Source organism: Pomacea canaliculata, linkage group LG10 (genome assembly GCF_003073045.1).
Source record: "Pomacea canaliculata isolate SZHN2017 linkage group LG10, ASM307304v1, whole genome shotgun sequence".
NCBI classification, from domain to species: Eukaryota; Metazoa; Mollusca; class Gastropoda; order Architaenioglossa; family Ampullariidae; genus Pomacea; species Pomacea canaliculata.
In genome coordinates this window covers 6,628,890-6,643,398 of record NC_037599.1, presented here as the reverse complement: position 1 = coordinate 6,643,398, position 14,509 = coordinate 6,628,890, and the positions used below count along the sequence as shown (strand labels likewise).

The following is a 14,509-nucleotide window of genomic DNA, read 5'->3' as shown; positions in this document are numbered from 1 at the left end:
TTATCTGGTCACTTCCTAGCTGACCTTTCCTTTACTAGCGGAGGACTTCAATTTCACTGCAGCCGTCAGGCATGAATTGGTGGCCTCATTACCGACCTTTCTTATTGGCTGACCTCTTGAGGTTTAGGACGAACGTGAATGAAACAAAGACAAATCCGGGTGTCAGTATGACAACATCGTTTTGCTTTGTAGAGCTAGAGAGAACTGGAATACGGGGCGTACAAATACTGGACTGCTTTCAGACGAATTTCCTGCGCTAACTGCTAGAACGAGGCTTTTGTGAATGAGCTTCCGGCTTTACGATCAACACAAAAAAGAAACAACAGAAGACGCGAGGTCTCGTGCTGAGGTGCAAAATCTCAATTCTTGTGGTCTATTATATTTTTGGTTTATTGGATTTAATTGGTTTGTTGCCTGATTGGAGTTTGTGGGGGGAACGGAAGTAGACATTTCAAAAAAAGAAATCAATAATCATCATCATCATCATCATCACCAATCACCATGCATCATCATCTAAGCAATGAGTTCAATGTTGATAGTGAGAATCTCGGTGTGGTTTGTACTGTGGTTCTGGATAATTGCCTTCAAAGAGTACCGTGAGTCCTGAGAATTTATCCATTCACGAGAGATGATTATTGTTGTTGCTATTATTGTTATTGTTGCTATCATTGTTATTGTTGCTATTATTGTTATTGTTGCTATCATTGTTATTGTTGCTATTATTGTTATTGTTGCTATTATTATTATTATTAGGAAAATGTATTTACGGGGAATTGTTATCAACGGTGAGCACATCAGACCACATCATGACCGCAAGCGAACACGCATCTGGCCGGGTTCTCGCTGCAGTGCTGAGGTCTCACTGGAACTGGTGACCTGAAACAGTCCGAAATATTTCGGGCAATGGATTCCCTGAATGGCACAAGCTGGCATCATTGCTGTAGTATGGTTCGTGATCCGATCGTTATTCATAAATGTGAGAGTTTGCAGAGTGGAAGTACACGCGCTTGTCATATATAAGCGCATGTTTACCACCTGTAAACACACTTCCGTCATGTGTGCGTCTGTATGTATGACTGTGACATGTAAACATGTGTCGGAATGGATAAACACGTTTGGCACATGGACACTCATTAGCCATTTGTAAAAAGCCTTAGTCGGTCGAGTTCACACTTTAAAATTCTGCTTAAACTTACCGTTAGCATTCCTCGTACCTCCGAGGGGTGGGGCGGCTGTTCTCAGCCAGAAGATAATATCCCCCCTCCTTGACCTGCTTTGAAATTCTGCTTTGACTATGCACCAAAAAACAGATGATGCCATTCCGATACCGTTTCAGAAAAAAAGTGTTCCAAACGTTGTCATATGTTCTGAGTGGTGTTAGAATATTCAGCATAGCCCTGGACCACAGCGGCACTCAGCCCCAGCGTCACTACTTTTTCATCATTCGTCAGCAGTTTCTTTTTCCTTTTTACCACTTTGTGATCACTTTTAGCGAGGACAAGAGATCACATCGTTGCTACATATTGGTAGGGGGGTGGTTGGTGCTGAGGGGGTCCTGGAAGAAGCGAGACAGATTTCGCGAAATCGTTTTTGCGTGTGTAATGATGGGGTAGGGACATCACAGCAAACCTGTGCTGCCGTTGCCATGTCCCGCACTCTACCAGGCAGTCTTCGTCCTCGGGTGCACGACCAGCATGGCGCGAGAGTTCGTAGGAGGCAAAAAAAAAAGCAGCGCAGCTGATTGTAAGGACTGTAAGGCGATGACGCCCTGACCTTTTGTAACCCTGACAGCCCTGCGACGTCGCCTCGGTGACTGCCGCAGTGTCGGAGGGCCGCAGCGACGTCGGCCCCTTGCGCGAGGGAAAAAGATGTCCAGGGGTCGCTGCACGTAGACCTTGTTTAGGCAAGAGCTAGGGTTACCTTCCCTGCGCAAGTTATCCCACCCCCTAGCAAACCGTCGTCCCGTCCTGGACGCCTTTCCACTCTGTTCGGGATGAAAGAGAACAGTTGCTACGCCACATGAGGCTGGACAGATGAAGACGAAGCACCCGCACCCGAGAAGGGAGGGACGGAGAGGTGGGAGTGGTGATGATTGAGGCCTTTGGGGGAAAGTGGGAGGAGCAGGCCAGGCAGCTCCCGGACACAGATGACTTCTTTCAACGGACACTGACGACAGTCGCTTTCGCAAGCGGCTTGTTTGCAAACGCCGTCACTTCTTCACAAGTGGGCGTTCTCGATCTGAGGAGCGCGCAAAGCACGTGCTGTGACGAACTCAGGGACCCGAAACGCGGATGTTCATGCGTCAGGCACTGGACCAACTTGTGAAATAGCTCGGTAGCATAAGGTCCAAGCCAGGCCAGTGCTTGGTGCCAGGCCTCGGAATTCCATTTGTCGTGTCCACATACCCGAAAGGTAATATGCGTATGTATATCAAGAAAACTTGAAACTTTGAAAGAAAAGTTAATATGTAATAGGGATTTTAAAGTCAGATGTTTTATTTGCGACAAAAGTTTACAGAAAGACAACGCAAGTTGAAAGTTGTGTGAATTTACAGGTGGCGCATTCGACAAGAAACATGGTTGGGATCTCGTGCTAGTGCTAGGAGTTGCTGGGTCATGTGACCTGAGTTAGCAGTCAGTTACAAATGGAAGTTTGTGACCAAATACTTGTTGTCGGTTAAGTATGGATTACACTGACAAATAGCTGACTGTTCTTACTTCACTTTCTCTAATGCACCGGAACTCAAAAGTCAAAGGTAGGTAAGGTCTCAGTGGGATGCTGCTGGACCGACTGTTCGTGGAGCGCACACGTCCATTGCCAAACTGTCTAAAGTTGATCTGATTACAAAGATTAATACGCACCGGGGTTTTTTTTTCAACCAAAATTTTATAGTAAACAATTTTATGATAAAATACAATGTGTAAAAATAAATGTTTATAAAACATTTCTAATACGCAAGAAAACGGTATTGAAAAGTGTACCAGAAGCAACTGTTGCCAATGAGCAGCTTGCAGCTTCATGAAAATCTGTGTTTATTATGGTCCCACTACTCCTGGTGGCTTTGCAGAATTTTAATTATATATGGGGTTAAAACCTTCTAAGTGGGCCCTTGGCTTTAGCATTTATTGTGCTGAATGATGGCAATTAGCAAAGGCCAAATTTACGATTGATTGTAAATGTGTGATTGGCATGGCTGTCGCATGCTTAGCTGCTGGCTTGCGACCTCCCATGCCAGTTTGTAGCACCTTCGATTGTTTGATACAAAACGAATGAAACTTAAAAGATAAAGAGCCTCTTGAGCCCAAGTGACTAAATGGTTCACCGTGTCCATGGCACGACATGTGAGCGACAGCCAGACCCTTTCCTTCCCCAACTTTTTACCTCCCTGGTGGAGTGAGTAGGGATCTGCTGGATGGGTAATGGAGGTTTTCTACCTGCACGCCACACACTGGTTACCTTATGCTCCGAGTCCAACAACTCAATGACAATCGAATATAAAAAAACGACTTGTCGCTGCCTTTTCTTGAAGACTATAATATAGTCTACTATATATTGTCTACAATATGATCTACAAACTTTACTTGAGAGATGAAAATGAGGTGAGACCAACAAGCACGACCAACGTTAATAATTTAACAGGTGAACACTGATCAAGCACTACTAAAAACAGATTTCAATACAAAGCATGAAGAAGTGTCGGCAAACTGCAGTGCTGAAAACAGGTGTCAATAATAATTCTTTATTGGCAAAAGTTGTCAATATACTTCTTTAGTGAAAACAGGTGTCGGCAGCCAGAAAACAAGTGTCAGTATACTGTAGTATCAGTATTATGGAGTGTTAGTAATGTGTGCTGCTACAATTAAAAAGTAGACTGCATTACTGATCACTAAATGTCTTAAGCATCAGTATGTCCACATCACACTACTATTTTTTTAAAGTCACTATTTCTCCCACACACACCTCCGCTCACCTCTGCATCAAAATAAAACTGTAAAAAGACAAAAATGATGGGAAAATTAACAACGAGAAAGTTCTAACACGATCACTTGACTCTTTATTTGTTGAACTGCGACAGAAACAAAGGCAAGATGGGATTAACATGTCAGCCCTGCGCGGACTCAAACCTTCGACACCTGCTGGATGAGTGCTTTCTTCATCCACAACAGCAAGTAATCGGAATGGACTTGATTGATGTCTTTACATTGTCAACTGGCAACCCACTGTCACGGGCCATGCGTATCAAACGGTGATTGCACTTGTCTGCAGTAATAGGACCCCCCACCCCCAACCTCCCATATGATCGCAATGTCGGTCTAATCTCTGGCCGGTCGCCACAGCCACGTGACAGGCTTTTGCACACGGCACTGCGTTTTGCTCTTGTGTTGGTGATCTGGCTCTATTGTGCGTCTCCTTAACGCAGGAATCGGACGAATAATTTTTTTTTTATTAATAATCACTGTCAGGGGAACACACATGCACCCCGCCACACACACACAGACCAAGCCTCTGTGCGCTGGCTGCTGACACTTTCTTTAACTTGCTTTGTGCCACAGTTTCCAAGTCTTTCTAAATTCTCCCCCAACAAATCAGACCGATGACCCCCTCAGCTCCAAGCAGCATTTTCTTTGCTTTCTTTGCTTTTTATCCTCAGATCTTATTTAGCCATCGACCACATCTGACTCCACCCCTTTTCCTACCCCCTTGCTCCCTAGATGAGAAACACCACCCTTTTTTTCCAAGTTATCTGCTGCTAACCCCACTCCCCTTTTGAAGATGCCACAACACACTAACGCCTGCCGCAGATCACGAGGCAGGTCTGTTCCTGTCCAATAACTGTCAGCTCCTCTAATGCGGAATTGATGCCGCAAAGTGCAAGCCTTTCACTGGGTGTCGCCTAGTAATAAGCTTATTACGGGCGGGACGCCAGCGACCCGGGTAGGTGGTGTGCAGCCCACCCGACCTTCGCGTGTGCCGCCGCCTCCTTCTACCTGCCTTGTCAAGCATGAGAACAATTATTGCGTTATCAGATTTTTTTTTTTTTTTTTTGATTCTCTGGTCACAATCATCGTCGCCCGCGGAGCGGAAAGATGCCGCCGTTAGGATCAGAAGCGTGTGTGCGTCAATGAGTGAGCAATCTGACAATCTGATGGAACCATGAGTGTCTGCCATTTTCAGAGCAACAGATTAGAGCACACACACACTCTCTCTATGTATTTCAGGGAGGTGAAACTTTCTTTTTTTTTTTTTTCTTCGAAGGGCAATTTTGATATTTACTTCATTCGCGGGCAAAATTATGTACTTAAAAATTTATTTGCTATATTTGATCAAGGTGTAGTTTCGCCACAATACAATCCCAGCCTTCATGGCACTGCTGTCCTCTGAGTCACCACAATCCGCCTTTTCGAATTGAGCGAAAACTATTCTTTACTTCTATGAAAAGAGTAGGAAAACAATTGTTTGCAGTCTGTAAATTATGTGTTTATAATCAGAAAGTTCCTAGAGGAGACAGAGTATATAGAAACAAAATCTTTTTGTCCCCACGGCACAATTTTCTAGTTGTGGTTGTGCAGGCGGATAATACTCATCTGTGGTCATTATTTATGTAGTCCTCCATTACAACCGGTTAGAGGTAATTTCAGCTTGTATCGTGTTGTTTACATCTGCTCCAAAGTTACTGTCACAGCCCAGAGTGATCTTCAGACTTTGTTTAACAGACCGACATTTCTGAAAATGTCTGCAATTCTAGGCGATGACAGGCTTGTCCTGTCGACAGTTTCGTCAGCTTCCATCAGGTGTCTTCGCTCAGATATCGTCTCGGGAAGGTGTTATCCTACCTGTGGCACTTGTTTTCAGGACAGACTGCTTTGCCGTGATACACGTTTAGCTGATTGCTCTGCATGAATCTATCTTTTTTTCTTTTTTTTGTTCTCGCTTGCTTACACTCATTTTATTTCTCACTCTCCTCCAAGCAACCACCAAACACATGCACTCGTGTGCGCACACACACACACACTCGGATAGATAAAAGGTAAGCCTATCTGGTACAGAGTTCGTTAGATATCAAACAAAAGAAACAAAAAGAAATTCAGACCCACCTATTTCAACACGCGTACACCTGACCCCATACACTATATACAGTCTGTGGTTTGAAGGACCAAACAAACGGTTCCTGTATTGTGGCCAAGGTGTCAAGGTCCCCTTGTGGTCTTCGGTTAAAAGACACCACACAACTGCGCCTGCTTCTCTTCTCTCCTCAACCTTCTGCTTTAGGTCGCCAAACAGTTCCGGGACATTGCTCGGTGACTGAACAGCTGCGTTTGAATACCCGACAACTTCTTCATTCAGTCCAGGGGACGCAATATTAGCATTCTCGTCTAGCCTCCCTTCAGAGTAGAGTTTGCTGAGCATGAAAACGAAAACAGATCCCAATCAAGGACTCGGATGATTTCTTGACATTGTAACTCTGTGCAAATATACTTGAACTGGCCTTCCGCAGTACCTCACACAAACTTGTGTAGCCCTGACCATGAAGGATGTCATTTAACCGAGGAAGCGCAAACCGGAAATTGAAGGTGAGGCCTTAAAACAATGGCAGACCCACACAGCCCGTTTTAGTGTTCTTCCACCCACCTCGAGAAGTGTTACCGAGTCCTACGGTCCCTTCTCAGTAACTTGGGAAGCGATCTGGCCTCCAACACCCCGGATACAATCAGCGTAATTGCTGAGAGTAGGAGGGCGGGACCGGCTGTTGATGGGGGCCATCAAAGAGGATGTCTGGAAAGATACACCTCAGTGATAAACGAAGCCGTCTTCGAGTGGGGCTGAGGACTAGTCTGGGGACTCCCAGGCAGTGATTGCGCACAACTGGAACCGGTTATTCTGTCCTTAAGCAATTTGGGGTTGGATATGGGGTTGGTGAACCGGATTAAAAAAAAGGCTAAACTAAAAGTCCAGGGTGGCGATACTCCCCGTCCCCTTTCCGTTTTAAACGTGCTGACTGGGGAGACATTAAAATCCCGTTCATACCAAAAATAAGGTTTCTCATTTTTATTCTGTTTAAGAACTGAGGGGGGAAGCAACAATTTCCTAATTAGAAAAAACAAGGCCCTTTTCTTCGAGATAATTATCTGATTGTTATTATCACTTAGCAAACGATGCTATGTCACTCACGCAGGTGCTCAGAATCGAAGATCTTTCGCTTTTCATCTCACACGTTCGAAGGTTTTTCTTTCAGTTATCATTTTAGGGCAGAGAGGAAGGTAGAAGCATAGACGGGTAAGCTAAAGTCTGATTATTTTTTGTGGGGTTATTTTTCGCTGTGGAGAAGACTGGACTGTCTGACACGTATGCTGATCTCCCATCCCCATCCCCCGTGAAATTTTCTTTTTTCCAGTCAGAGTTTATCTTTTGTTTTGTCTTCAAAATTGTTTTTTTAACACAGACACGCACGTACGCATGTCTGATGACTCAAATTGGTTTATATATATATATAAATAATTTGTTATTTAAATTGTTTTACTACTGAAGCAGGCCACTGAACGGCTAGCACATACAGACACACTTCAGCACGTGTTAACATGTCCGGAGAGGGAGCGATAGTGCTTTCTGGGAACAACCCCATTCACGGGCATATCTGAATTTTATTTCACCACAAAAAAATATTTTCCAAAAAATTATTAAACTAATCCCTTTCTTCATTTATATTCTTTTGACGCGTTGGGAACCGTTAGAACTTAGAATTTAAAAAAGAAAGAAAGAGCGAAAGTGGAAAGACGAACAGCTTGTGCAGACGAAAAGGCGCAAAGATAGGGGCAGAGCACTCCCGTAGGCGAAGGTCCGATTCCGCGCAAGGGCATCCAGCGGCGCATCAGCAACGTCTTGAATGGCGGCCGGCCGTGGTGCTGTGTTGCCTGGCGTGTAATAATCTGTCGCGAGCCGTGGCCTGCATGCACGCGCACACTCGTCAGCCCCTATGCATGTACCATTTACGTAGCAAGTCTTGAGAAAGGGGAGTCCACTCCCATCTGTCACCCAAGTCTCGCCACGCCAGCGAGAAAGGAGCGTGAGTTCGGAGAGACTCACGTCGCGGCGTTTTTAATCCGCTAAAGCCAAAAAAAAAAGGTCTGGCCACAGAACATGGTGGTTTGTAAACGGCAAAGAAAAAGAGGGTGGGATAACGAATAAAAACCGGTAAAAATACAAAATAATAAAAACAAAACAAAAAAGACGAGGATTGTGGGATAAATAAGACTTCGATTTCCCGAGGGGCTGACTATTGTCTTTAAAACAAACTTAATTTTCTACGTAGTGATCTTAAATTATAGAATTATTATGCCATTGTGAGCAGTACCAGTCTGTTACTTCAAAATCTTTTTCTCGTTATCCCCTCCCCCATGATAAAAATGGTCGATTTCCATATATCAATTAAAAATAACTCTGTATGTAAGAGAGAGAGAGAGGTAATCAGTCTGTGCATACGACAAGGCTTTCCATATAACCCTTTTGATCTTTGATGAGAAATAATTGCGTTTACTAAAGATGGTAACAATTCATTTTTGTGCGCAGTCGCTTCCTTGTTTTTGGGTTTTCTCTTTTTTCTTCTTTCCCGCTCCCCATGCAATGAGCGCATGTTATTCGTCCAAATAAATTAACAAATCAACGAAAATTGTCTATCTTCCAGAAAACTCGAAGATTCACGCATTCTTTCCTTGCAGTGCTCTCAAAATTGAGTGAACACGATCTATGATAGCTCACTGTTGTCATGATGCAATGAGAAGCTGTGCTGTTAGTGTCAACACTGACCCAGAACGAAACCTGTTCTCTGTCGCGCGCTCAGACCTTTTCACGGAAAGATAGACATTGTGGGGGGGAAGGGGAGCGAGAAAGGACAGTTAGCAAGGCAGAGAAGAGGATCGGGGAGGTGGGTGGGGGTTGTAGAAATCTAGGTCACGTTTCAGACCCATCGATCAGAACATCTGTCACGTGTTCGACAAAGTCTCGCATGGCTAAAGGTGGGCATCACTGAAAGCGAATCGACTCTGAAGAAGTAAAACAGCCTGTCTCCCCCCTGTGTGACGATCACCTTCCTGCTGAGGCGACGTCTGTCATTAGTCACGCCAATAAAGCGGGTGGTGCCCCACCCACCCACATGCTTACCTGCGCCACACCTTTGCCTACCTATCGCTCCGCTAGTCGGGAGTCAAGGACGATGACGGGTACCTGTGCTCGGGTGCCAAAAATCAACAAATCTGTTGACCACCAAGAACAGGAGGGGCGATAGCATTCAATGTGGCTCCGCAGATTCTCTGATCCTAGCATTTAGATAAGCTAAATATTCTTACTAAGCATCTAGCTAGCTAAACTTCGCTTTTTAGTTACCATTCGTTAATATAAGTGTGTAGTGTTTAATATATAATAACGGGTATCACTGATACCAATACGCAAACAAAACGAATGACTGTTTGTTTCTGCTGTTGAAGCCAACGATAATAGAAATGGAAAACAAAAATGCTGAATAAAATAAAGTTGTACAACGGAGGTGTATGAACTTCGTGGTTGTAACGGAGCTACCGGATACCAGTCAGCTGAGTGAATTGGATAGCTATTTTCAAACCCGAATTCGGAACCCTTTCACATGTCCCACCCTTTGAATCCAGTATGGTCACTACAGTGTGCTTGATGTCTTCAGATTACATTTGACGACCACTCTTTGAACTTCAGTGACACCATTGACTGAACGCAAGTAGTGCCATATACCAAGCAGCCAGCTACAATTGTGATCTTTAACCACCATCAGCACAACCACCACCACCCCATCATCACTACCACCACCACCACTTCCACCACCACCTCTTCCTCTGTAGCCAACATTTTTTTATTTAAATCTATCCGCATTCATGTTGCTACTTGGCGTGGACGCCGGTGCCTGACAGGACCTCCACCACGCCGCACGTGCTCCGTCGCGCGTGACAAGCACTCATCGCACGCTGCACGCGCACGCGCAGTCAATGCCCGTCAGCCGGCGTGGAGAGAAAGAGCGGGGCGCACACGAGTTGTCTCCCTGCACCAGCCAGGCCTGCTGGGCTCGCCATCACCGTCGTGTCGTACAACACCTGAAGACGCAGGTGCCATTGTTGTTGGTCTTCATCGATCAGCAGGCACCCTGCCTCTCCTCGCTTCTTGCGCCTCTGCCCCACGCCTGTGGTCTCGGCCTCTTGCCTTGCCTCCTCAACATCCTCTCGAGGTCTGGAATTTTAAGTTAGTCGAGTGGGCTGGGTGGGCCCTCGGCGATATTTATCTTTTTAAGAACGTCATGATTTTTCCTCCATCCAAAATTCGCAGCGAATGTTTCAGGACAATTGCGGGGCGTCAGCGAGACATACTCCCCAGTGTGTTTAACCAGTTTGTTCTGTTAAATCTGTAGAAGCGATGTGGTTTTTGAAAGTCTGGAAGGGCGGTCCGGTGGCGAAACGGTTAGAGCCTGTCACCAATACAGTGAAGATTGGCTGTCGTAGGTTCAGCTCTCGTCTCAGTCACGCTGTTCTTTCTCTGTATGTGGCATCTGTTTACAGGGCTGGCTGCCTTGTTGTGATATAGCCCTAGTTGCTGACTCGGCGTAAAAGACCAATCCTCTTGAAAGTCTGCACAGAAATACCAACGACCATGCTACGAAGTACGGTCGCCACTCTCGTGGGCCACCAGGAACCTCTTCTGTCAACAGTGAAGCGGCGCAAAGTGGTCCGGTCTGCCCGTAAGTAAGACCCGGCACCATGAATGTGCAAGATCTTCTTTGAGGATACCTTGGAGAGTGGTCAACGCCGAGTGGACAGAGAAAGAACTTTGCTAGCAGAAGGAAAAGAGTGGACTGGTCGTTCCACGCAAAAGATGCTCACTACCGCCTAAGTGGTGAACCTTGTAAACCGCTACATCCTGGTCTCCACCGAACCCCAACGACCGATACCGGAGGGCCAATATAACTGGTCGTCAGCTGGCATCAGTCAATGAATGAATGTACGAATGAGCGATCACAGAAATAGGATTGCCTTGTCTTAGCTCATCTTATACCTTTTCTATTGCGGGGCATGGTTGAACTTCATGAAGGTTCCTTGAAGTTGGCTACATAACTGCTCAAGTCTCATTTCATTCATATGTACACCCCCAGTCTGACGAACGGACAAATAAATAAATAGTACGTCACTCATTCAGCCAACAAACCAGCAAATCATCAAACCAGTCAACCAAGCTCGATCAGCTAGCTAGCCAGTTACTCAGCTAGTCAGTCGGTCAGTCAGTCAGTCATCCAGTCAACCCGTCAGTCAACAGGTTTGTTGGTCAACCAGTCAATCAGCCGAGCATGTCAGCCAGTCAGTCAGCCCGTCGTAAAAATTAAGTTTTTTACGCGATGGCGTCCCAGCTTCGATTTAGGCGCGTCCCAGGCCTAATAATGCTTTGGGTTTTTTTTTTGTAAATTTTATTACCTTTTCAACATAACAAAATATGGGTGTGGGTTGACCTTTGACCACCGGCATCTGTTCCGCTAGTTTCCACTCTCGTGCTTCTCTCATAGCTCTTTCGTCAGCCTATTCTTCGCTTCAATGTGAAATTAAATTTCTTTGATGTTGGATGTCGTTCTAAACCAAACGGTGTATTTGTTCTGAGATTTTAGAAAATAATTGTCATGGGGCAAGATGGTGTTAGGGAAGAGCACACGGCCGGCATGTCATATGTTTGTTAGGAAAATATATCCCTTATGGAGCCGTACTCAAGAATAAAAGACTAGCATTGTTATTCTCGTGTAGGGCCTATTCGAAAATTTGAAGCTGGCTAGCGGTTAGGAGAATTTCCCTCCCGGTTCGTTGCTATTGGATTATGTCCGATGTCAACATGTTACCTCCACTGGACGTTGATCGACTATAAGTGAAGCTGCTCGTTATTTTTCTGGCATATGGCCCTGGATAAAGACATGCTGTTCTACCCAGCAGACGCTATTGTAGTCATCGCCACCCGAGGTATGAAAAGTTTGGCACGAGGCCAGGTTTTTTTTAAACTGTACAGGTCTGGACAAATGTTTGACAAAGTTTTTGTGACGAAAAATTAAAAACCTCGTCAAACTGGGTTAAACATTGGTGTACATTTCTCTAGCTAAGGACTTTTAGGACATGAGCCAAATAGTGAATGATTCCATTTTTCAGTATATTTTTATTTCATCCATGTATGACATTGTCTTGATGTTTGACACCATTGCAGGTGTCAAATGGCGTGAAAAAAGTAGTCACGTTCGTTGAAAGAATACGGACATTGCAATGTTCTGGGTCAAAGTTTAATCTCTCATAACATCGTGTTCTTAGACGAGATTACAAGCAAAAATCTGTATCTGTAGATCACATTAAAGAGGACACATGCATTAATTTCAAAATTAATTATGCTCGGGCATAGATGGGTTAAGAATGTACAGATTTTGGTGAGACGGTCATACCAGGCGTTTGATGTGCACAAGTTTCAAGTTCATTTTTATTCACAAACTGTTCGGTGTCGGCAGAAATAAATCAGAAAATTATTAGGGTGATAAAATATCCAGCAACAAGTTCGGCTTGTGGTAGCGGATTTTAGCAGTACATTGGTAAAGGACTATTTTGAGAAACTTTCCCATTGTTTTTAAACTGGGAACATACAAATAAAGAAGTTCGCCTCCTTAATTACGATGGTACATATGTATGTGATTATAGCGAGCGCTTCACGTGTACGCACAAAGAGAGGATTTTTTTTTTTTTTTTTTTTTTGCACTTTATTTCTTGGGTGTACATATAATAGTGTACATACAGTAGTGTGTATATACAATAGTGCGTGTAGGGGTGTCTGCGAGTGTGGGTGTGTAACTGGTATTCGTCGAGTAAGTGAGAGTCATCATCAAGGCATGATCCTCGTGCAATATCACTTGGTAAATAAATTCTTCTTCTTTCTTCCTTCTTTCTTCTTCGTAATTTTTTTTCTTTTTATTATTCACTGTTGTCCCATCATTTACATACACACGCATGCGCGCACACACACACACTACACACACACGCGCACACAGGTCAAGGCAATGAGTGTAATATTATTACTAAGTATAAGGATTATGCCAGTCACAACTATAATATTATCATCACTCATTCATTCCTATTAAACAATTTCCAAATAAGATGGCTTGTCGGTACCGGTCGCTAGTGGGACCTGACTACACGCAACAAGGACCCACGAGGGTGGCGACCGTGCTTCGTACAAAACCGTAGGATTTGTATTCCTTGGAAGAGATTCGGAGCAGCTTCTTTAGGCACTCGGTTTCAGATGACGGGATCCGTTTTTCCGTCATAGTAAGCAAGGTCCATGTCTCAGCCGCACAGCATGATGGGAAAGATTAAGGACTTGTACAGCCTGTACTTGGTGCAATGCGGACGCTTACAATTCATGACTTACGATTCGTGGCTTCTGTGTAATAGTATCTTAACTGTATCTTACTGGGTGTGTACGATTTCTTCTTTTCTTTTCAAGAAAGCAGCTTCTTCAACCATCAAAAATCAAAATCATACACAGAACGCCTACTTATCCAAAGAATTATATTAAGAGTTCCATGTACCCTTGCGTGGTCTCTGTGGCGCAATCGGTTAGCGCGTTCGGCTGTTAACCGAAAGGTTGGTGGTTCAAGCCCACCCAGGGACGAAATAATGTTTTAAAGCTTTTTTCATTTTGGTTTGGCTTATCTAAACTCCTGTAATTTTTTAAGTATAGTTTCTTTTACTTTACCTTTGTTCAGTGGTTTTGGTGTGGTTCTGATTGTTATCGTAATGGGTACGAGAGTTTATTATGAGGGATCAAGCCACGTTTTATTTTCACTTTTCTAAGAATATAATACAGTCATTGCAAACTCTCAAATTACGAAAGGGATTTAAAGAAACCCGAGCCAAGAATTAGCGTTAAAAAATGAAAACCAAAAGAAAAATAATCACTTTAAGACACGTGACCTAGAATGCCGTCACGTGATACTATTCATCACGCAATACTCTACTGCTTGTGAGGCGAAGATAAACTTCTAAATCATCTATGGGAAGATCCGATTTGTGAATGCGATTTTTCATACATTTCGTGTATTGCGATTTATACATTTTGCCTGATACTTTTGTGCGTATTGTTGTTTTACGTCCACGTACGAACGTTCCCCGCCCAGACTTATGCCACCCATTAAGACGAAATATTCCATACTGTCTTGACAAAGTATCAAAATACCCACGCATGCATTGACTACTATAATATTGTAAATGTAAAATAATAGGAAAGTTGAAAAAATTTACTTTTATAATGTAAACATAGTAAAAATGATTTAATGTAGTTTTTGTTTTTTTTAATGGGAACTTTGTAAACACTTGTTATTGTAATCAGGAGGAGGTTGGACACAGGTAGTGTAGCTGATCTGGGGAGGGGGCGTGGGGTTTCAGAGGCAGATGATGACTAAGTTAGCAAGCGACTGCTGCTGGTG

The 14,509-nt window shown here is 44.1% G+C and overlaps 1 non-coding gene across 1 annotated transcript; it reads left to right on the top strand.

The window, feature by feature from the left end:
• The first annotated feature begins 13,621 nt into the window (after positions 1–13,621).
• Trnan-guu lies at positions 13,622–13,695 on the top strand. Its single transcript has one exon. It is a non-coding gene; the product is annotated as a tRNA-Asn (tRNA).
• Positions 13,696–14,509: the final 814 nt, after the last annotated feature.